Source organism: Bombus affinis, chromosome 2 (assembly GCF_024516045.1).
Source record: "Bombus affinis isolate iyBomAffi1 chromosome 2, iyBomAffi1.2, whole genome shotgun sequence".
Lineage (NCBI taxonomy): Eukaryota > Metazoa > Arthropoda > Insecta > Hymenoptera > Apidae > Bombus > Bombus affinis.
This window is the reverse complement of record NC_066345.1, coordinates 14162112-14186780: the sequence shown is the minus strand read 5'-3', so window position 1 is coordinate 14186780 and position 24669 is coordinate 14162112. Positions and strand designations below refer to the sequence as shown.

The 24669-nt window shown below is 41.6% G+C and overlaps 2 long non-coding RNA genes across 7 annotated transcripts in view; one reads left to right on the top strand and one right to left on the bottom strand.

Moving 5' to 3' along the window:
* Positions 1-24669, top strand: part of LOC126925658 (uncharacterized) — a 30596-nt gene that overhangs the window by 5538 nt on the left and 389 nt on the right. The gene's annotated exons all lie outside the window — the stretch shown is intronic.
* Positions 7101-20379, bottom strand: LOC126925663 (uncharacterized). Of its 4 annotated transcripts, none has more exons than XR_007714064.1 (3): positions 13220-20379; positions 12927-13099; positions 7101-12800 (listed from the first exon to the last, which is right to left on the bottom strand). It is a non-coding gene; the product is annotated as an uncharacterized LOC126925663 (long non-coding RNA). The 4 variants fall into 4 exon arrangements; XR_007714055.1 differs by having other exon boundaries at positions 12927-13074; XR_007714061.1 differs by having other exon boundaries at positions 12927-13737; positions 14062-20379.

Here is a 24669-nt window from a genome sequence, read left to right as displayed (position 1 = left end):
TTCTCTTAATTTTATTCCATGCGCGTGATTTCCATTTCTCTCTCTTATTTGCTTCTTCCCCAATTTTCCTCTCCTTTCTTGAATTACACAACGTGACAATCTGTGTTCATTTCGATGTTTTATTTCGACATATATGAGAGTTTATAGCAATTCCGTTTCTGTTACATACATCTTCATTATTTTCACGAATATTACGTCGGCAATGTCGCGTAATATTATTTGTAAAAGTCGCCTGGTTACGAGAAAGATATACGTGTAATAGTTTTGTTCGAACTGACGAACGAACATTTCTCAATTTTTAATTCATCTATTCCATCCAACTCGATATATCGTATAAGTATTATCTTCACTCGAGTCTCGGATATACGCGGCGAACTTGTTAACGAAAACGAACGCGATTTAAGGGGTATTTATCCGAATGGAAAAAGATCCTACGTTGGCTATTAAAGGTACGCGTAAGCGGAGGGCTGCATTCACCGCAAACAGAACTTACGCAAGCGAACTCGCTTGAAATGCGGGCTCCTGCAGCAAGTACGAGGGAAACTATTTAAAGGTCACGCATATACATACATATTTCGTAGAGTGGCGCGGCGATGCAGCTGCACGAACCGACCACGTAAAAATATGCGAGCGTTTGCTCGCGCGCTCGTTTCGCGCCACTGGATCGTTCCACTCCGCGTGCATTGTCTCTGTCGTTGATGTTTATACCTGTGACAGTCCAACCAGTGCACAAACTGTTTCTATTGCGATCGAAAACTGGTCGCTTCTCAATTTTATATAAGATTTACAATAATCCAGCGTTACCCTATCATAAAGGAGGGTAAATTGTGGTTGAAAGTAACAGTTGAGGGGTGTCTTCAGAAAATGATCTATAAGTACATAAACAAACACATTTAGTGTTTTACAAGTTAGCACTTGAAAGCAAGATGATCGATGCTATCGAGTTTTTCTATGAATTTAAGAAGAACCATATTTTATTAATTACAAGACTCGATGAAAGTTATGTTCGAGGCTAGCTGATTGTCACGTGTTGAAACAAAATTTTAGTTGGCGTCTGATCGACTGTACACTCCTGTTGGTTAAATCCATTTATTTAAATGCGAACTTGTAATATTTAAGTGACAAATCGTAAGTCGAAGTGAGGTATGAATTGCGTTCTTCAGGAGTTGCGTGTTCTTCTTATCAGAAAAGAATTGTAGATTCCAGTAATAATGTCTGTTTTAACACATTGATTATATCGCAACGCGAAAAACACATCAATTACGTCAGTAGTATTATCATCCTAAAAATAATTGAATTGACGAACCCTATGCATTGTGTCATCAATCTGATAGATTTGTATAAGATTAAAACGTTACAAATCTTTATTGTCAGCATCGTAAATGGAAATTCCATGCTTTCTAATGAATTCTCGTATAGCAAATCGGTGGTAAGATATCTTTCAAAGAGAAGTATACAAGGCACGGAGAAATCCACGCAAGATTCCAGAGTTTAAGTAGAATAAGGTCGGTACGTAACAGACGAAGAACTAAACATAGTAGAAAAGATCGATCGAGGCAAAGGGACGTCGCACGAGTTTCCCTCGAGTTGTCTGGACTACGGTAGTGCCTGTGGTAGGGTTGTTTTGATGATTTTGTGTAAACTTGTTGTTGAGAGAGAGGAATTTGTCGGTTTAGGGGATTAAGGAGCTAACTGGTGTGCAGAAACACGGAAAACGAGCGGGTAGTGGGAACGAGGCTTAGGGCACAGCAGCGAGAGAACGTTGCGAAGGAGGGAGCCATCAAATTCGTCCTTTTTTGATTAATTTTAGTCACCGACCGACAGCCATGTTTTGAAAATCGTCCCCATTCTTAGCTTTCCGTGTATATAACGCGTGCAACTCTTAAGTGCGTTTCGTTGGCTCTAGATCGAATACGAAAACAACTTTCTCTATTGTTCGTGATGACGGGTAAATATAGTGCGTCTAACGAGCCGTGTCAGAGCAGATAAACAAAATATTTGTGTGCATACCACGTGGCAGCTACGAACGGATGTACGAACGCCAATGGCTGGCAAATGTCGGTTAACGTTAACCTACTCAAGACCAAGCAATCAATGGTCTGTTATAACGTTATAAATACACCAATTCCTTTAAATATCATGAAATATAAGTAGAAGAAACAGTAATGAAAAAATACAAAGGAAACCCTTGATATTCTCTTTCATTGTGTTGACGTTAAAAATCAGAATTTGATATAGTAAATTGATTGAGAAAAATTGCAAATTAAATATTGTGTTAACGCGAACGTTAACTATTGTGAATGAATATTCTTCTCCCGCTGCATATAGGAAAATTAAAAATATTAATTTTTTTCTTGTTTCCAATGAAACCATCTCTGTAGAGATTAAACTGGTTTTGTAGTTTTGTATGCTACGTTACAGTGATAACGTAAGCGTGATTGCACACTGAAATAATTAAATCAATGCTCGGAAAATTTGATACTGTCTTGAGGTCGTAAATGATTATTACGTGCGTTTATTTACTTACTCGACTTCCTATAGAATACTATATATTGTCTATAGAAATATCGGTTTGCTGTTATTTTTTGAATAGCTTTTTTCACTAACTAAAGACTCATTCGTTAATGTTCTTTTAATCTAATTTAGCCTCTTGTCTTATAACGTAGAATATCGAATCATATCCGTAAAGATTGTAGTTTTGATTCAGCAAAAAGAGTCGTATTTGCACGTAGCCTAATTTGACTTGTAGGTAACACGGTTTCAATTTCAATTTCAATTTCAGATTGAGGATTATTAAATAATTTACGTACAATATTCCAATATCATATCACTATTATCTAGTACAATATTGTAGTAATGGACAATTAACGCTTAATTAAGCAGCTATTAAACAAATTATAATTTATCAGATATTATTTTCTAATAAACGAGTTAATAAATAATTCGTTTAAGTTTGAACAATTATCTTGCTTTTCGCAATAGCAAAAGAAGAAAGTAGATCAAAGTGTTGTAGTCACCCGATGATCTCGATAGTCATCTCAATCTTCGTCTCCCTCTGCAGCCGAGTTTAATTTGAATGAAACTGTCGGCTCGACACACGGTTTCGATTAATGAGAATCCGCATCGAGCATGCGCAGCAAGTGAGTCTTCGTACGCAGAGTTGTACACACGATCTTCCTCGAGATGTTTTCCTTTCGCTGTCCACGGATGCCTGACTTTAAACCGAGAAGCTTATTATCATTTGCTACCAGTTATAATAGAAGCGAGGAGGACGCGACCAGAATCGTTTCAGCGTCTCGTTGATCATCACGCGAGGGAAAAAATTTAACCAGATGGTTTTTGTTTAGTCTGGAATCGGCTTGGCCTGCTAACGCGGCTATCTAGTTCGGTCTCGACAGGGAGAGAAACGCAGCGGGTGCGATAACTTTGTCGAGGGCGCGTTGTGGAGTCAAAGTTCATTAAAACCTCCCACGAGGGAGATCGAGATCTTTAATTCTTAGAAATCCTGCTTACTTTCGTTACGACCAAAACTATTTTTGCATCTCGTAATATCTGGCAAGACTTTTCGTCTCGGTTAATACTCTTACTCAGGCCCATACAAATTCCTATAAATGTTACACTCTGCGACTGTTCTACTGTCATGGATTGTCCAGATTTATTCTGTAGATTGCGGATTTTGTCAATAGGTGTTCCTAGCACATTTAATTTAGTTTTTTGCTAGCAAAAATCAAAAGTTTTATGAACATGAAATTATGACACCTGAAAGGTGGTAAAAAGGTCATCGACAAATATGGACAATAACTAATCAAATAAAGTTTAAATAAAGTATTTTTATGCAAAAATTGGGAATTTTCTTTTTTATTTAAAATACGCAATCAGTTAGTTGCCAACCCAATACAATACAAAGTACCGAGTTACATATCTGCTTAGTCTTGCATCGTATGTCGATGAAATTTATGTCTGTTGTAGTTTACGAGTTTTGCTTCTGTTGTGTTAAATATGTATATATGTATATAGCTTTCTTCGCATTGTTTTATATTTAAGGAGCGAAACCAGTATCATGTTTTCGTAAAATATTAGAGTGTTATACGTTTTATTAGGTACCTTTGATATCCCTACAAGGTAAGCACAGTTGTTAATCCAGCTGTTTGCTAACCGATCGTTTCTTTATTGCACCACGCCAGCTTAGTTAATCATTACTACTATATTTTAATTAAATCACAATTAATTTCATAACATCTGTTAAATACCACTTCGCATTACTGTTCAATGTTCAAATTATAACCGAAAGTCTTGACGCGTAAGGAACTCAATCACGGAGAACCGAATTTATTCTCAAAAAGGAAAACAAAAGGATGGTAAAGGATGCCGTTTGTAAATCAGATGGAAGCTAAACGAAGGAAAAGGACACATATATGTGTAACGTTGACCGATCTGCACGCATTGGTGAAAAAAATTTGTCTTTTCCGCGGACGAGAATGAGGCATCGTTTGTCTGTCTCGCGCGTGAAAGAAACGATTCTGAGAAAAATAGGAGGTAGAAGAGAGTGTAAAGTAGAACGATGTAGCGTGTATCGGTCTGAAAAGGAGCGTCGTGGGCAAATTTGCTTCTCGTTCACCTCCTACGAGCGTAATGCCCCGGCGGGGAATTAAGCAACGAGACGATAGTCAATCATGAATATACAAAGCCGGGTAACCGGGAGCGGCGTTGGCATAAAACGTGATTAAAATTAACTCGACAATAACCAGTCCACATTAACAATTTATATTTCGTTGTTGCCCGGTCGCAGGCCGTGCCACTCGAGCGCCCGCCGATTCGCATTGTGCATTTTCCACGAACCTCGCGATTCCGTCGCAACAATTGCAGAAACACACGAGAAGCACATTGTTCTTCGAATAATGTGTGAATAATGCATCTACTGGTTCCGTTTTTTTTTAAATATCGTGTTTCTGAAATTTGACGAAATACCCGAAAGAGTGTAAGAGAGGAGAATAAGGTTCTGTCTTTAAGAAAATGTTAAGCTTATTTGCTAGAAGACACAGTAGAATTCTATTTATAAGGATTTCATTTATCCGAAAAGAATTGTATAATTAAGTAATAGATGTTTATGCAAACTCACTATATATTCTTATTATATGTACATGTTCTTCGCTCTTCCCTCTTACTATTTTCCCTTACTATCTTCCAATTATAGAACCTTTTAAATACACATTATCTCCCAACAAAGAAAATTAGCACTTGTATCTACGTCTGATCTACAGACTACAGACGTAGATCAGACGATCTAGCCCAAGAATATTCTACTTCGGCGCGCAACTTACACCCTCTACGTCATCTACAGTCTACAGTCTATGGTCTACAGTCTACAGTCTACAGTCTACAGTCTACAATCTGCAATCTACAGTCTACAGTCTATAATGCATCTAGAAACGAACTCCCCAATTGAATAGTCTATAACTCAAGCAGCATAAGAACGACGTACCTGTAATACAATTCATAAGTTGCCGCGGCCTGTAATTATCATGACAAATGATCGTTTAATTGCAAAGGCGGTGTTAACAATTTCCATGGACCGCCTACAGGATTCTTCGTGACGAACGGTCGATAAGGGTGTTAACTGCATGTCCTGTGATTGAAGGAGTGTCTTCTGCATCGTGATCGAAACGTGTCATGAACAAGAGAAGGAGAGATCAGAGAACGACAGAGAACAAGAGGATCTATAGTAACGCAACAACGTCTTTGTCAGGCGTTCGCGCATTCTTCGTGAGCCCGACAATTACATTCCACGCATCGCTTTGAGCTGTGCCCAACCCGCCGCGCCGCGCGCCGCCGCCGTATTCTGCCCGGCCACACATCGACACGATTTGCTCCTGGAAAATTTCAATACGCTTTACAAGGTGGCGGACAGTCGCTAGCGAGATCAAAGGGATCGTGGACATATTTCGCGTTTCGCTTGTATCACGCCGCTGTCAGGGAATTTGCCCTTCGCTCGTCCCCTGCTCTCGCCTTTGATTCCACAAAAGAAATTTCGTGCTGGGCTTGTTGTCGACGCGACGCCTCAGCTTCTCCGCTCTTTCTTCCTCTTCCGTGGTGGAAAATTGGTTAACCGTGTGCGAATTACGCGTCCACTGTGTCGCTTTCTATGGGACACTTCGCCGATGTGACGTCTCGTTTCGTCTCGTAATTATGAATTACTTTGGAAATGTATGAATGTTTACTAGCATTTATGATACATTTTAGCTAAGTTTGAGGCAGAAAGTAGGGTTTAGAGTAACTGAAAAGATCGCCACGGAGAGACTTGTTGCGCGATTGAATTAGTGCTATTAGCGAAACTTCAAAAGCCGTTATTAACAAATTCGATAACGTAACGAAAGAAATATTACAAATTATACGTTACCTGCCTATCATATTCTACCATATGTGCATATATTCTACAATTAAATTGTAAAGGAGATGTTTCTAATCTATAATCTGTAATTTGTCAATTGGACGATATTATTAACATAATGAGAGTGTGATTTAAAAATTCTTTTATAATCAAATATCTAGAAATATCTTACGGCTCGTTAAATATTAATTTTTGCGAAAATACGTGAGTGATAGTTGCGAACTATTTGTTCTAAGAATCGGTTTGGCTAAGCACTCGTTGACCAGGGCGCGTGATCGTCACGGGGTCGTTGCACCATTGTTTACGCGTATAATGTTATTGTTGCTGTATCTCTGGTTGTCGGTTGATGTAATGGAACAATGACGTGCTTATACGCGGCAAACACGCCAACGATCCACAGTTATGTACGTTTGCTGCATTATCGCTTGCGTATGAGCTTGCAAAAATTCAATGTCACATTATTGTCAGTGAATATACGTATTATTATTCAAAAGATCGAATCATCGTGTCAGGGCTTTGACATACATCGAAGAAAGATGGGAACGTGATTTAACCTCGTCAGGCTGTTTATCTCCTCGTGTAATATTGCTCTTAAGTGTTAAATCCTTGCTTTGTCCAAGTACATACGTTCACCTAGGATCGTTCTTTCAATTGGAAATATAAATTTGTATCCGTTGAGGTTATTAAATGTATGAACAGAGGAACGTGTGGATAAATTGTAAAGTAGAAAATATATTTTAATATAGAAGTGTAAGTACAAGGAATATAATTTGAGCTGGTCCCGATCCGCACGTTACCAGTGTTACCCTATGGTCTATGGTCTGCCTTCGTCCCAGTCTATTGTCTATACGCTGTCGATGGTTTCGGTGCTTGAGAAAACTAAAAAGACCAGATGTAGAGTTTTCTTAGAAGTGGTGACCACTTCAACAGTATCAATTATTATCAATCATATCGATCAATGTGAAAGCATGTATATTGTATATGGTTAAGAGGATTATGGCTATATCCTCGTCGTCTATATGGTTAGAAGGATTAATATAGCGATATTCATTTTCAAAAAGCTTCACTACATTAGAACTTGTTTTACGAACTCAAAAATCATCCGAATGTATAATAATTTTACTTCAATGCTGCAATGTACACTGATATATTTGCATATTAATAGCGCGACATTGCATCACAAGATGCGACGTCCCCATTCACGAGATTATCGCGTGGAAGCGTTAATTATCATTGGAACCGTGTCGTGGGAACGATTCATCCGAAAGGCGTACGGATGCACGAAATTCGTGACAAAGCGCGAAGTCACGACCTACTTCTACAGCTTATCGCAAGAAACTACGGGTTTATGCGGGAATTACGAGCCGGCCTGTATTTATCTACGCTATTCAGGTGGCACAAATAAATATGACGTCACTTAACAGGCTGAACGCCGCCTCTCGCGCAAATAAGCGTCTCTATTATTAGTTTTCTAACGTCGTGTTTCTCGTTTGAGGCGTCAAGTGGCTTGCACAAGAGTCGAATGCACATGCCGATTCTTTGTTTCGCTCCACTATGCCTGCGTGTGTCCTCGCGCCAACTCATAAACGACTCTCGCAGTCGCCGTTTTTCCAGATAACGCTTCGATTCTTCTTCCTTTTTCTCCTCTTCCTTCTTTCTTGCTTCGCTGTCGATTCAGCAGCCACACCAGAATCTCTTCTTTTTGCCTGGCCGCTTTCTTCGCGCCCTTTTTTCGTTTACCCCCACCCTCGCTCGCTTTTTCTCTCCACAGCCACTCGTGTTGCATCGACTCGTCGAGTCGAGCCGAGAAAGAAAGAGCTGGAGAAAAAGAGAGAAAAAATGGTAAAGAGATTTTGGACGAGTGCATCGAGCAAGGTATGAGGAGAAAGGGGTGGAGGATGAGACGGTGAAAGGGAAGGGGTTGGTACGACATTGGTCGCGCAACCTGTCTGCTCGCTCATAGCCTCAGAGAGTGGTACATAGTATAGCGGTGACGCTGCTCTGGTATGGGGATTGGAGCGCAATGGGCAGGGAGGGGGGCTACAGAGTAGAGAGAGGTGGTGGAAGTCGGGGGACTCCCGTCTAGACTAACCCCCGGTTCACCCCCAGCAGACAAGCCAACCAAACTGTTCGAGTGAACTGCTCCGCGCTCCTACTGCTCCGTACACCCCCTTAAAAAGTTAAAATACTCTGTCCTCGCGCCTCTGCCGACCTATCCCTCTGTCCCAACCACCGTTGCCAACCCAAACCACCCCCGACTTGCGGCCCCACACCTCTCTATCTTTCGACTTCTCCAGATTTTATTATTACCATTTCTAGTAGGCACCTTCTTTCGTTTCTACCTCTTTTTCGTTTTCTTTTATTCTGCTCGGTGTTTCTTCGACCTGCCTCACCCTTTCAATCTGGTCTTCATCCAGCGCCGATGTAACGAGGGCTGTGAAGCATCGTTTAAATTGTTTCCGAAAGAAATACAGTGCATCTGCTCGCTATCTGCCATCATCTCCTCTGTCTGCCTGCCTGATGCTATCGGTGAATCTTCCATTCACCGATGAACTCTGTTCCTCTGTTTGTGTGCGTCTGATCGAGGGAGGAAAATTCGGCCTCCACTGCACTCTTTTGTGCCTGTAAAACGTCTCTCGAAACGTTTCATGTAAACGTCTATACTTGGCCTCTACTTTCAAGGTTAAGTAAGACCTGCTTACTATTTTTAACACACACGTACTTCTTTTACTCCGTATACTTTATTGCTAGGATTCTCAATCCATGATCACGCGTGTGATAACATTTCACCGTGTAAGATGCAAAGAAGAAAGCAGACAATCGCTACGAAACGCTTGTCTGCTGAAATTCTGATCCCTTTTCACCGTATCGTTCGAATGATTAATCGTCGATCTCGTTGTCACGATTACGCTCATTGACGCTCGGCGATCCTGTTATGCACGACCATCATCGAGATACAATCGTATCGCATCGTGCACGTACATACAAGTATATAGAGGAGGGAAATCTGCGAAGTCTACGAAGGACGATGGAGTCGGTGCTCGTTTAGAAACTGCTGCCCACTTTTGTATCCGCACGGTGCGGCGTGCGACGGGACACAGGGATCGTGGCGATGGCGTGGTGATGCGGTGGTGGGTTCTGTGTGGGAGGTAGAAGGGGTGAGGGCAAAGAGAGAGGGGGGTCGGCTGCGTGCAACCAGGGAGCGGAGACCGCGGCGCGGCGTTGCATTTAAACGACGATAAGTCTCGAAGCTTTGAAGACATCGCATCGGTCGGCTTGGATATGAGAGGGGCAAGAGGGGGGTTCAACGACCCGTTGACAGCCAGACAGGCGGACGCAGGCCAGACCAGTGCATCAGCCTGGTTGAACGAGTGGAGAAAGAAGGACGGAGGAACACGGTGGTAGGAGAATGTGGCTGAGGAGCCACAACGGGCGGGGAGAAAGGGGACGAGTATATCGCCGTTATTATCGCCATCGACTTTTATCGCCAGACGATAACTCTCGACTCCTGGCGGTTACCTAGCTGCTCTGACGATGCTTTTTTCTCATTCTTCTTTTTCTCGTTCTCCCGCTCTCTTCTGGCCTTCGCGCCGCTTACTCGCGCCCTACCCCCATTCCTTTTTCCCGCTTCTTGCTTCTCCCTTGCCGTCATTGCCGGCAACGTGGTTAACGCGGGAGAGAACGATCCACCGACTGGTCCGGTCGCGGCAAATGCCCTTTGACGGCTTATCGCTCTTCTCTTCTCGGCGATAATCGCATAATTCTTTTTCTCTCATCCTTGTTTTTTATTCCCCCTTCCGCTGTTTTTTCCTCTTTTGCTTCTTCCTTTTTTTCGTTTGCTCCGTTATCTTTTATCTTCGCCTCGCCCCCTTGTCCGGCGACAGAAAACGCGATTTTTTTCTCGATTCGTAAAAACCTGGCTAAACGACATACATACGTGTGTACGTGGTCAGTATGTATATTTAGGATTGGTTACTTTGCACTGATCGAATGGTTACGACCATCGGTTTGTTTCTATCTACTTTGGCATCGTTCTTTTAGTTTGCAAGTAGTTGAAATTGCACATATGTACTTGCAATACATGTATATTGTAATTAATATTGTAAAGTGCGATGTTGCTCTGACGTTGACAAAGAAATTCTCTGAATTTCTTTAATCTGAATACATCTTTTATTGTACAATTAGCTGTATTTGTATTCTTATATATTCTAATTGGCTCAAGTGGATATGCACCTACATGTTATTTCCATCATACGACCTGCAATCATTTTTGCTTCTTGTCGGAATTTTTTGATAGCTATGCCTTTTCAAAATCTATTTCAATAATTCAAATTCCAAGATCGATGCTTCTTCGGCAATGATCAAACGCGCTAACTATGCATCATAAAGGTAAAACCTCGATGACTAAATCTGTCACAGACGAGAAGCTCATGATCTTGATCGCGTTGCTGCTTCGCAACGTTAATACAATTTGAACGAAGAGTAAAGCTCGAGCCGTATCTTCGGCCAGAAATCGTCGAAATGCAGAATTTTGCAATCAGAAGGAAGAATTGGACGGAACGCGTATGTGCACCGTGCGTGTCGGTCGGTCGACGGCGTCGAACCGATGAAGATGAAGGATGAAGCCCTTTCCAAGCGATTTGATCGGATTCCGTGTTTGATCGTCGATAATCCAATTTGCCCTCGACGCCCGCTGAGCTATCGTATACGATACCAAACGCGAAGGGACGAAGGGGGCAGGGGCACATGTATTTTTCAACGAGCGTGCACCGTCTGCTTCGTACAGTCGAATAGATGTCCCTTGTCAGACGTGGAGCCGTTCAATTTTCTGGAATCATGCATATACCGTCGCGTCGCAGAGACTGCCAATGAAAACGAGAGAGGAGAAAGGTATTTTTGCATCGTGAAATGCTTTTTTTTATCTTTCTCCTTTTTTTCGAGGCAAAGGGGAAATCGACGAGACGCATTTCTTCGGGGTATATCCGCTTTCTGGGACCGATGATAAGTTTCTTTCTTGCAGGTTCAATATCTTGTTGGCTATTCGCTCATAAGAAACGATCAGACCCTCGAAGTGTATATGTGTGTTTAGAACGATCAACGAGGTTCGATAGCGTTGGAATTTTTCTCTCGTTGGAATACGAATGGCAATTAAAACGGTTATTGTTGTAGGGTCGAATGAAAGTTAATTACTTTTGTTTGCGATCTTCTTAATAAACTAAAATTTTAATTTGCTTTTTATTTTACTAATGAAACTTTATTCCTGATGATCTCCTATGTCCTTTATGCAACAATAAATACTTCGATAAGTACTTCGAAGATGAATTTAGTTTCCGGCAATGTCTGGACAGTTTGCGACCAAATTCTATACGAATGACACAAACTTAATTCGATAAAGAAATCAAGGTGAAAGATATAAGGAATAACATGTATCCGAATTTGTGCGTATAATATAGTTTACGAAAAATCATTTAAATGTCCAAAAATGCTTTAATTCTGTAGAAGTGTAGAAAATTTCGAATTGGTCATTTTAATTAAGAATGTCAATTACACACTGGGTGTTCTTTGCATTAATCAGTATCCAATGGGTGTTCCAATTCAAGAACGTTCTATATTCCTTCCATCGACTGTACGAAACAAGAAACATGGTGGATGATCGACAAACCGGACGATTTCACGCGAGCCCGTAATTCGCGTGGCATCTACTCGTAAAGAGGAAGATTCAACAGGTGTACCAGCGATGCGCGAGAAATTGCACTCGCAGAAAGGAAAAAAGGTAGGCGGTGGTCGGATGACGTGCACAAAGAGCGACGCGTTATTTGTCCGCGCCAAGTCGCAACACTTGGAAAGAGCTTGCAAACATTCCAGTTATTAACAGATAACAACGGCACACGAGTACCTACTACTCGCGCAAGGGTGGAAAGAGCTAGCGTTGGGTCTTTGGCACGAGTAGTCAGGTGAAAAACGCCAAAGTCGATCGATGGGACCATTCGAGTTTGACGAACATTTGCTATATTATAGTTACCTACATATGAATATAATCTCTCGATAGTTAAATAGTGTGAAGCTACGGAAAAAGAAAAACAAGAAATCTGTAAATTATGACTCTATGTGAAACGATCGTATTTTATGTAATAGACTATAGCTAATTAAATTCTTATTCTTCTATAGAATAACTAAATTCAAATTTTTATCGTTCTAATCATTTCACAGCTATGAACAGTTAAATCGTGCAAGCCAAACTTGCCTATTTATTCTAACATCTTTATATTCCATTTGTTTCTATTTTACGATCCTCATCACTTGCTTCGATGAAAGTAGGTGTTGCCTAAAATCAGGAGTAGTCGGTAGTCATCTCTTATTCTCTGATCCCAAGCCAATTTTCTCTCGCAATGTTCTTACAAAATCTTCATTCCTACAAAAGTTACGCGATCATCAAAGAAGAATTAAAAACTACGAAAAGCTATTTGGTTATCCAAACAAGTGAATCCTATGAAGAATCATAAGGACTTTCACTCTTATCTCCTAACAAATTACTCACAAGCCATCGAGTTCCATGACATTCATCATTCAGGATCGCGATCTTGAATAAAAATCCTGTCCCGTACGAGTGTCGAGCGCAAGTTTTTCGTGTAGATCCCGAGCCACGTGTTCGATATGGGTGATTCGAAGGGCTAGCAGCATCGATGCTGGTCGCGTATAAATTTCATCCGGCTGTTTAATTGAATATTTAAGCGAGAGGCCGCGGCTGATTTCGCATAATCGGCCGGTTTATTGACTTCGAAAGAAACAACTTTCGAGAGGGAGTGTATATATATATATATATATACATACGTTTGGTTCGTCACGAAGTATATTCCCTTTCGTGGCGGTGGTCGGTTTCTCTTTTAGTCTGCACCTTTTTTCAGTTCTGGCCATCCTCTGCTCTGAGCATTTTTCCTTTTTGGCTTCCGCTAGCCAACCACCCCACGTAAATATATTCGTATACAAGGCCCGTCCTCATGTTCCACGCATGAAGTACGAAGCGATACGACGTGGTGCGTGACGTTTGCGATCAGTGGGTTCGGGAACGGCAGGTGTAACTGTAAAAAACAGCCGCAAAAATTCAGGCTGCTCTCTCGAGGAGAGAAGAAGCCCTTGCTTGCCTGCAGCCTCAGCTTTCTCATCCAGTTTCATCGTCCTCCGTCTTCTACTTTCGGTTCTTCCTTTTCGCTCTCGTCCCTTACACGCCCTCGGCTGCCTTCTGGTATTTGATGGAATAATAACAGGGCGAAGATTCGTGATGCGCCATGGCTCGTTTCCAATGCGGTATGACGCGTCCGACCAGATACGACAGGTTGCACGAAACCAGACTAAATGACGGATCATTAATAAAAGAAACGTAGGCTATTTGTTGGAAAGAGCTGTTCGTTGAATAATTTCAGGACATTGTTTGAGTGGCTTTTTTTACATCGTGCAAGAATTCGCCAATTTCCCGAGTTCGTGAAATATTTAGAACTCTAAAGTCGATGGTGTATTTTTTTATACTTTCTAGGCAAATTAGGCCGTTGAATACCAGTTTTTGTAGTGTTCTAGGCTTTTCAATGATTCGTGAAATTTCTCTGGTATTCTTCGACATCTGGTTTTAAATATTTTTCAATGAAAATAGAAAGGAATAACTGTAGATTAAGAATTACGTTTTATAAGAGATTCGTCTTGTTGGTGAAAGCTTGTACCGAAAACCTATATTCCCTAGACTGAATGTCTTCTGGACGTTTCCCAAGGTTCATAGAGATTCGAAGGACGCTCGTTCTGCTGAAGAGAACTACCTTTAAACGTATTCCTCTCGCGCGCGACGATCAAGGCTGCGCTGGCCCTGCGTTCTCAGACAAGACGGCGCGTTTTGTAGAAACACGATCGCGAGAGTATGGATAGCTGTGGGATGGTGGGCTTCTTTGGACAATGCGCGGACACAGGCAGGCGGTCTGTAGATCGGGGCCGACTGACGGAGCAGAACGTAGCTCGCGGCCGATTCGATGAAAAAGAAGTCATGCACGTAAGCGGGTCGAATCGCTCTAACGCAGACGGGCTATACGGTGTAGATCAAGTATGCGATGCATTTATGCGTCATGCGGCCTCAAGGATTTTTTCGGAAATCCAGGGAGGATATTCAGACAATATAGAACCGCTGAGAATTCGTTCCAACGGTAGACGAACTAACTAGATATCGATATGTATCGATTTGCACATGTAATTATCCTTTTTCAAGTACAAAGTACGATAGGTGTTAGGAAAAAGGTGTTGGTTAAATAGTGATGGAATTTTAGGTCCTTTCTGACACTGAGACATTTCATAGACATAGAGTATTGATTTAACTATCGATCTTTTTTCAAAAGTATGAAGAGTTTGGAGAAGACGTAGAGCGATTCAAAATTTGTTTCGATACAAGGACGAACTCTCGATGCAAATTACCACATCCTGCGATCTACATACGTATACGTATAATCCAAAAGCCGACCAAGAGTTTTCTAAGCCACGAGAAATGAAAATAAAAGACAGAACTCGCGCATTATTCCAACCATGTTTCGCTTTATTATTTATAAAATATATTCTCCAATGAAAGAGTGGTAACTACGAGTACCAGCAGAGGACAGGGTCGAAATGGAAAGACGAGGAAAGAAGCGAGCAAAGAGGGCGAGAAATAAGTAAAGCTTCACTCACTCGTGAAAGAAAAAGGGGAAAAGAGAAAAAAATGTACAGAGCAAAGGGGTCAGGCAACGCAAGGAAAGAGACGAGCAGGCTCGAAGAAAAGAGAAAAAGAGGGAGAGAGGAGGCCACGGGCTTGGAAAATGAGAGAGGAGACAGCCCGGTGAATGGCAATGGCCTGGAGTGTACTAGAAGAACGAACCAGAGAAGAAGGAGAAAACAGGAGGGGGAGGGGGGGGGGAGAAGAAGAAGGGAAAGAATGAAGAAAAAGGGAGAGGAAGAAAGAGAGCATAGGCCTGTGTAGCAGGCCATCACAATGTGTTCTGGTTGCTTCGGTCTGTCCGTTCGTTCCTGTGCACGTCCGTACGTCTGTCCGTTGTCTGCCCTGGCACTCCAACCGAGTGTATAGCCGTCTGGCCCCGGTGGAGGGTCTCTGACCGATTATCACTTGGTCTTTATGCTCTTTGAGGTTCTTTTAAACGTCTGTCCCGTTTCTCTGCTTCACCTCCTCTTACTAAGTTTGTTCCTTCTCATCGCGCCTCGCATCTCATCATAGTCTTTCTCCCCCTGCCGTTTCATCCTTTCTTCTTCTCCTCCCTTGCGCTTTGTCCACATTCTTTTCGTCGCCACGAAATTCTCTACCCCCTTCACGGTGTTTCTTCGTATCTCACGATCCACCAACCTGTTCTCCGCGTCTCTTAATTCTTTCCCCTTTCTTCTGTGAAAAATCTTTTCGTTTGCCTACACTGGTCCGTGCCTTTCGGTTTTCTCCGTGGAAATGTTGTTTGGTAGTGACGAACTTGCCAGCATAGGTTGGTTGGTAAAATGATTTCGACAGATACAGTATCATTTAGAATCGAGAGACTCGTAATGGGAAAACTATGCTTGTTAAATTTGTCGAATTTTTATTACGAGCAACGATCTGTAATCTATATCACTTACTTAACGTTGAATGAAAATTAAACAACTTTTATGAAGATTCGTCGATCGTTTAATACGACGAATATATCATTATAAAAAATTGAAATCTGTCGGGAAGAAATTAAAAATGATGCAGCGAATCCTTCAATTATTCAAGCGATTTCCATCGACTTTTAAAGTCGTTCGGATAATTATGAACTGTAGTGTGCGCGTTCGTTGTGAAAGAATTTACGGGGAAAACATTTCATTGGTTTTTGATAGCCACTACCGATATGCTTAATCTCCAGCCGACGAAAATATTGGCGCTTCGTTAGCCGCGAATCCAACGATTTACGTGACTATCGACGCGACTCTTCGTCTCACGAAGGGATAAGAGGATTACAAGCGAGAAGGATTACGGTGAAAAACAACGCGAAGCGAATCGCACTGGGGCCGTTTATCGGAATTCGCCTTGCATCCACTAACTCCTCGTTAAACGCCATTCTTGGACAGAATCGTATAGCAAACAGTTTACTGTTATATAGTCCTCAACAAGCAATCGTTTCTTGTAAAATGTAAATAACACACGCATCAATCCTATTTGAAGACATACGTTTTGCTAAATTTTATCATTATAACGGACGTTAAAATTTGGAAAATAAATCATGGAATAAGCAACTTGATCCTAATTTTTGAAACGATGTTTCTTCAATACAAAATTCAACGTATCTTTCAGACAAATTCCCGTTTTTCCACAACTTTCTATCAAACTTTAATCTTTTTATTCCAAAAAGGTTTGAACATCTGGCCAAAGTATTACTTGTATAATAAGTTAGCGACCGTAATAAGTAAGAATTTCTTCAAGTCCTTTTAAAGTCCCAAAACAATAAGAAATCAGGCCAGGGATTCGAAGAATTCCATAATGTTGACCGTGCTAGTGAAAAATAGGCGGAGGATTAAGTAAAAATCCAAAAGGTTTAACCATGAAATCTCGATTGTAACAGCGTGAGCTCCGGTAATCCAACTTGTCTGACCGTGTAAGTGACGGGCAAAAGGTCGGCGGAGGTTTATGGTAACGGTAAACGGGGTGCTGCTCGGTATGCCTTTCTTTAAATACCATAGTATAGTTCTCGAGTGATCGTCCCAGTTCCACGAACTCGGTGTCCGGTTCCAAGTATGTATATCCGTGGAATGCCGCTGTTCAAGCGGTCCGTAAAACTTGCATTTTTGCATTTCCTTCCCTTCCTCTCTCCATCCTCTGCCATTCCACCGCTGAATGTTCGTATCTCAATGCGCCTATCAACCTACGCGCTTCGCCTTTCGCCAACGAGATTTCATTCTCGGATCGACGTTCTTCAGGGCCAATGACTAGCAACGACCGTGTTCAACCGATCTTTCTCGTTATGCGAGCACTCTCTGTTTACGGTACGCTGGCTCGAGATCGAAGACCCCTTATCTTGCAAGTAGATAAGGCTTATTCATCGTGCAGGACAAAGCTAACAACTGCGCGAGACGTTTGGCAAGAGTCTGCGACGATGATGACGAGGCTGAGTCACGTGGTTAGAAGACGGAGAACGATACGAGAGGTGGGTTGCGAAGAATGGTAACACGGAAGCCTGAACAAGCACTCGGTTACCATTTTATGGTGTATATGAAACGATTCGAGGATTGCAGGATCGAATGTGTTATGGGATCATCGGAGAATCGAAGCTTTCGGGTCACATGTTTGTCCAGTTCTGGAACATTTCTTCATTCGATTTTACAAATATTTTTTATATTTTGATCTATGCTTCTTATTTATAAGAAAATAGATTAATTCTTCTCTGGGTGTTCAGTGTAATAACCAAATATAATTGACATACATGTTTACGTATTGATGATTTGAATTATCTGTGCCTGTCTTCCATATAAATTTCATTAAGATCAACAGATTTGGAATGTTCTCTTCTCACATCGCAAAATCTCCTATGAAGTTTCAATTTATTTTGTCAAAATTCAAATAAATATTGTTCTACATGGCGAAGTATTAAAATCAGTCGACTTTTGTATTTCAAGTTTTTACGTCCTTTTCTCTAAATAAGGAGTAGCGTTCGATAACGTCGATACCGCCATGTAGCTAAGGGGTTGGGAAGGCCAAGTAAGACACGGAACTGATTTCCGCCATCAAGACAGAACTCGAGAATGGATATCGCGCCGCTTCTGACATTCCACGATTAATCTTTCCGGTGAATTATTATCACTGACCAAGCGTGTATCAATTCCTCGCTTCAGATCAATATATGTCTACAGCTTTTAATTTCTTTTATCACTGCTTCTTTCCAACTTTTAAAAATGTCAAATATCACATTTAAATTTTCCTTTGTAAGTGATTAGATTTTGGAGCGAAGATTAGGAGTAGCGTATCAAAATTTGCTTGTACGAGCGGCATGTACTCTATGTTACGTCTGCTGCGCAGTGCTTGAGAGCGAAAGGGTGACACAACGGAACGTGCCGGGTGTGATGTGCCAAATATGCATAGGTTCATCTGTATTGGAGAATCTCGGGTTCTGCTGCCCGATTGTCTAGGGGACATTGTTGGTGCGTGCCACGGATCGCAGTGGTCAATGCACTATCAATGGATTCTTGTTAGCATAAGATCCACGTGGTTTTCTTTTAATTTCATAATTTCATAAATCTTCAATAACTTCATGATTTCTCGACAATTTTTCAAAGGACACGATTTTTATTATAAGTGTGGTTATAATATATAAGGACTTGTAAGGAATTTTAAGGAAGTTATGTTGTTGCATCTGTATGAAGTTAGTATACTTTTGTTACAGTATTCGCTCTATCGAAAATTTTCAAGCTATTAGGAGAAACATTATTTAAAGAAATTACATATTAGAAAAAGATGTTGTTTTCTATGGTATTACACTGGCGCGATACGTTACTAAATACAAGTTCCACTTGTAACATAGATTACGTTTATCATGAAAAAAAGTTGTTATAGCTTCATCATGAATCATTACGCTCAAGCTGATCTTAGTGAATAGAATAATTAATAAGCTCCTCGGATTATTAATTAACTAACGAACATAATTCGATCGGATGAGCATAAAAACAGTGCGAAATTTATTAGTATACTATCTGTTCTCGTTGCTCATTTACAAAATGAGATTCCACTGAGAGCTTTCTCAAGTTTGAAAGCCTATTTCCAAATGACACTAATCAATCGTATCAATCAAGGTATCTATCTAGTAGAATCATCCGCCAAAACAAGGTATATGCTTCATAACTAAATTTTCTCAAACTAAAACAAACTGACCCTGACGACCTATCACGGCAAGATCAAAGAAGGTGTAATATAACGAGAGAGAGCACGATTCGTCCGATTGAGTAGCGAGTAATCGAGTCGTTGGGTTGACTCGCGCTAGCGACTGCCAAGAAACCAGACGATTTTCGCGACAGCACTCGTCAACTATGACTGCGACGGCGACTGCGGCGACGACAGCAGATGTGTGACGATAGTGTGGTGGTGGCGGTAGCGGTAGCGGTGTTGGAATCGGCGGCGGCTGCGGCGGCGGTGGCGGTGGTAGCCGTGACGGCGGTAGTGGTGACAGTAGCGATGGCGGCGATATGGAGAATCGAAAGAGGCTGCAACGGTGACGAAAGAAAGAAAGAGAGGGTGTCTCATGCGAAAGAAAGGGTTAGGGAGCGATGAGATGGAAGAGAACAAGAGAGAGGAGAAAGAGAACAGAAACAAGACGGATGTGTAGGGAGGAGTAAAGGTAGTAAGTACACACTACACATAGAGGTGAGGGACAGGCGCGCGAGACGCGGCAGAAACTCGAGGGACGGAAAGGGGCGAAAAGCGACGAGCGCCACCGAGACGAGACGAGGCGCGACGAGGAAAGACGATGAAGGCCGACGGGGGTCGCGCACCGCGGCGCTGAACGCAGTGCCATCCGATAGGCAGCACCGTTTGCTCCACGGATCTTCGGCTCGCTCGGCTTCGAGCTTCGGTCGTTCGCTGCGTACGATCCACACGCTCGATCCGCCGCTTCTCCTTCCTTTTTCGTTCGTCTTGGCGTGGCTGCCGTGGCGTCCATGCCGAGAAAGGAAAAGCCAGCATCGACACGCTGCGCACGGTGGAAAACACGGGGCCGCCGCGAAGACGCGTGCACTGGTCGTGTGTGTCGTTGCCGCGCGTAGTTTTACGTGTACTGCGTATACGTCTGATCGTGCTCGTGAACAGAGGTGCCCCCTCTTCTCGTCCCAAACGGCGAACGCGCGGTGGTCAACACGGTGCGTGTGCTTGTCTCCTTCCTTTTTCTCGCACTCTTAGCCTCTTTTTTTTACTTTACATCCTTTTTCGCTTCTTTTCGTCTTTTGCCTTTCGCCTAGCGCACGTTGTTGTTGTCTTTCTTTTCGACGATTCCCTCAGTCTCTGTTCTTTTTTTTCTTCTCCCTCTTACTCTGTTTTCTTTTTTTTTTCATTTTGTTTTGCTTTTTTTCTACCATCGATCGATATTGTCTTTAATCGTTCACTGTGCCATGTGATTTCACTGAACCACGCTTCACACAACCATAGCAAACGGCAACGTGCGTGATAGAATTTCCTGCGAGGGGATACACGAGTTTTCATCGTGTACGCAAAAGGTATAGGTATACTCATTCTCGGAACGCAAGAGAGACCCAGCATGGCCGCCCAGCACAAGACGAGTCAGAGTCAGAGTTCCTTACCGGTGTCCACACTATAACGGCAGCACGCTCTCTGTCTCCTTTCCTCTTTTCCTCCCTTTTGCTCTCTCTGTTTCTACCCGCCTTCTCCCGCCGTGTTTCAAAGCGTACACACTTGCGCTTCATCCTCTTTCCTCTTATACTTGCACATACAGACACGTCGCAATCTGTCTTCGTTTTTGCACAACGTTGTTGCTCTCGTTGCGTCGCTTTCTCGCTTTCTCGCTTTCTACTCCATGCTTTTCCCTCGCAGTTCGTTCCTACGTCTGTCCACGTCTCTTCGTTTCGCGCATACCCTCCACTCAAGTCATGTTTTTCTCACTCTTCCTTGCGGGCTGGCCGGTTTCTCTTTCGCTCCCTTTCTCTCCCGGTTTCTGCATCTCTCTTTCGTTCTTGTCCCCTGATCGCGCCTTTCATTCGAAAATAGAACGTCACCGCGCGTGCCGCGCACATTTTTCCTCATGAAAACAGCGAATTCCCACTCGCTGACACGCGCGCGCGAGACACAAGCGAGCGCTCGTGTCGTGTTCTAACCTCACTTTCTGCAAAAAATTCTGCGGATTGATCGATATCCAACCTATTAACACGTGTATATAAACTAGTTAAAACTTCTGTCCAGTGTTTCGCAACACGTAGCTCACTTAAAATTCTATAGAAATAAAGAAAATTCCATTAACTTTTTAATCATACCATTTAATATCATGCACACATGGCATGCAGTTTTTTTTCATTTGATCGATCATAATTAATCAGATGATTTAATAGAGATCCTGTTTATTGCTCCCAACGAAAAATTATTCCACATACTTAGGTGGCGTGTTTAATTGCTGTTGCGAGCTGATACACGAAACATGTGGTGCATAAATGATCGATTTTTAGCCAAGTTTGGCAAGTGTCAGAAGCATAAGAGTCGATGTAATATTTTTATCGCGGCCAATAGACCGTAATAGGAGGGTTACTGGCTTTTCATTTATCGTCTGTTGGCTTTGTTGCGGTGTCAGACGGAGGCAGACGTCCGACGATATTCTGGCGGGAGAGACTAGTAAAAATAGTGTCTTCACCGTTTCCTCCCTTCAGCTCCCGCGACTATAATTAGCACTATTCGCCGTTTTCTGCGTAAACAAACATTCGCTGCTTTGTGTTGTGGCAGCCTCTTTTATCGTCGCTTGTGTGATTTCCTGTTCGATAAAGTACGTCGAACAAACACCAGGGAAAAACACACGGCTATCTACGGCAATCACACCGGTGTGTCGTTGGCTAATGTCGACGGTCTATCGATGCTACACGAGTTTTGCATTAGGAAAGTGTGGACAGTAGAAACAAGACCACTCTGTTCTCGAACCACCGCGTCCCTTTTCCTCCTTCGTGATTCTACGTTGGCGTATTTCTAGGAGACGTTTGCCTGTAGCAGAGAGGTGGACTGAACTATTCATGTCCGACGACCGTTCATAAAAATAGGATTTTAGTGATTTCTCCCTACGATGCTGCGCTTAATGGTGCCCAGCATGCCTGGTAAATATGTACATTTTCCGGACATTCTTCCGTCGATTCTCTCTTTTCATCGATATTTAGTAATATTCACGCGTTTTACCGCTAATGCATCGAAATTGGATATTTTGAATTTTTGAAAGGCATCGCACAATGACCAGTCATGCGATATATAGTTATTATAGATATATAATAGATACGTAATTTAATACGTACGAAGACCAGACACTTTCTTTTACAAAAGAGCAATTTTGAAATTCAATATGTTGTCAACCAATGTCAGGTCGAAACTATCTTCGTGCTTGATTTTGGGATTAAATACATATTTGCTTTCTGTCAGCCTTGAACATATAAAAGAAAATATTAATGGCATCACTCATGCAGACGAATATTAATTAAGTTAAGAAGTAGAGTTCTAAATGCCATGCGACTTCGCAAATCAGGGCACGGTTGAACTAATGAAATCTAAATGAAATTGTACAAGTTACAAATTACAGCTTATCAACACTAATAGATTCTCTTGCATAACAGCGCCAAGTTTGATACGAATGAAACCAATGAAGGGCTTCGGGTAGATTTTACAAATTATGTACACGTCAGCTAATTATCATATTTTGTGTAAAATTGTAAAATTACAAAATAAATGTTTCTAACCTATAACTGGTAACTTGTCTCTTAATTCATTATTATTAGTAGATTATTTTATAAGTTATTGTGTATCAGCTGGATCGCATTACTTTCCGCACCAGCTCGTTGTATGACGTCGCCTCGACGAACGTGATATCAATCGTTATCATTGTTTTTCTTTTTATCAACAACATCGTGAATACTGATTAGCGTTTATCTCGACTGTTGCCGACTATGCATCCAGAATAATTTCTTCTCGCGCGGCCATTATATTTATTCGCGTTTACCGCCAAAGGGCACGATATTCTACGTGTAAAGGGCCACAGGGAACAGAGTTCACCGATCCTCCACATAAATAATAAATCCACGCGATACGAGGTAGATCTCGACAAGCAGCACTCGAAATCTCGAGTGCACGTTCCGCGGGGCAACATTTTCATTTTTATGCTGTATGTGCGTGCTTGCACGAGAACTCGTCTTACAGAAAAGCAAGGGAAGGGAGGGACGCGTTTCACGTGTGTTGGACATGGTCTCGTTATATTGTATCTTGTATGGTCGGTTGCACGCGCGAGCAAAACCGTAGAGACAAAAGAGGGATGTAAAGGGGAAACGAAACGAGGGTACGAAACGAATGAGTCGACATCCGTTCGTCAACTATTTCTTTCCTCGTATTTTACGAAGTTATAGAAGTCACGGCTTCATAGATCAGAATGAGACAGTGCATGCTGTACGTTACTCTTTCTTTTTATCACGTGACCATCTACTCTTGTTCATAACCGACGTTATCGTTTGATACCGTTGTGTGTTTCATGTCTTTGTTCCAGCGATCTTTAGCGTTGGAGTCTCGATTTTCGATGTACACGTATAGGGCGTCTTGTGCAAATCAGAGAATTTGATTTTCAATGTTTTGATCAAAGATACCGAGTGACGTTGACTATAGACGATGAAATGTAGCTAAAATACTTATTTTAAGAGAGATGATGATTTTTTGTTGAGAACGTTTAAGAGAAATTTTTTATTATTATCTCCTTGATGGGTCTTATCGAATAATTCGCAAGAGTAGGCATGATGTCACAGTTCGTATTCCAAGATTCCTGTTTTTTTTTTTTTTTTTCATAATTCTAACGAAAATTTGTAAATTAATGTTTCTAGATGCTTAAAAAATAATATAGATTTTAACGTAGGATTTTCTGCGCAATCGATGATATCTAGTCGCTTATACTACCTTCGCACTTCGAAATTATTTCTTTCATTTTATCTGAACGCATAATCGAAACACCCAATTGTACTTTCATATCAGACGAAGCAAAGCGTATCTGTATAGACAGACTTTTGAGCTTGTTTCTCTGCGTTCCATTGATCGAATTTATTACGTACCTATCTCCTTTGTTTTTTCTTGTCGCAAATTGCAGCTGTTCATATCACACATGTACGAGTGGGTATATGTATGGGAAACAAATGATAACAAACCTGCTGCCGATTATTCGCTTTTTTTCGATCCATAGCTTCGTAAAGAGACTTTTAAATTCATTAATACGTACTCTAATACGTATTTGAATAATTTCTTTGATCCTTAACTACAGGCGTGCATATCGTCATAAATTCCTTTCCTTTAATCGAGCTACCGATCAACTCCATAAATTGAAAAGTACAGACGACTGATGATATTAGAAATACCGGTTTTTCAACTTACCTGGCAGTTAAGCGATATAAATTAAGTTACTCGGATTGAGTCATTTGTTTCTTGAGGATTGAACATCAATTTGCGTATTTATGTATATACCGTATGAACCCAAAAATTAACAAGTAGTAGAGTTAATTAATTTGATTTTTAACAAGATCAATGAACAAATCGTGCGAAACTA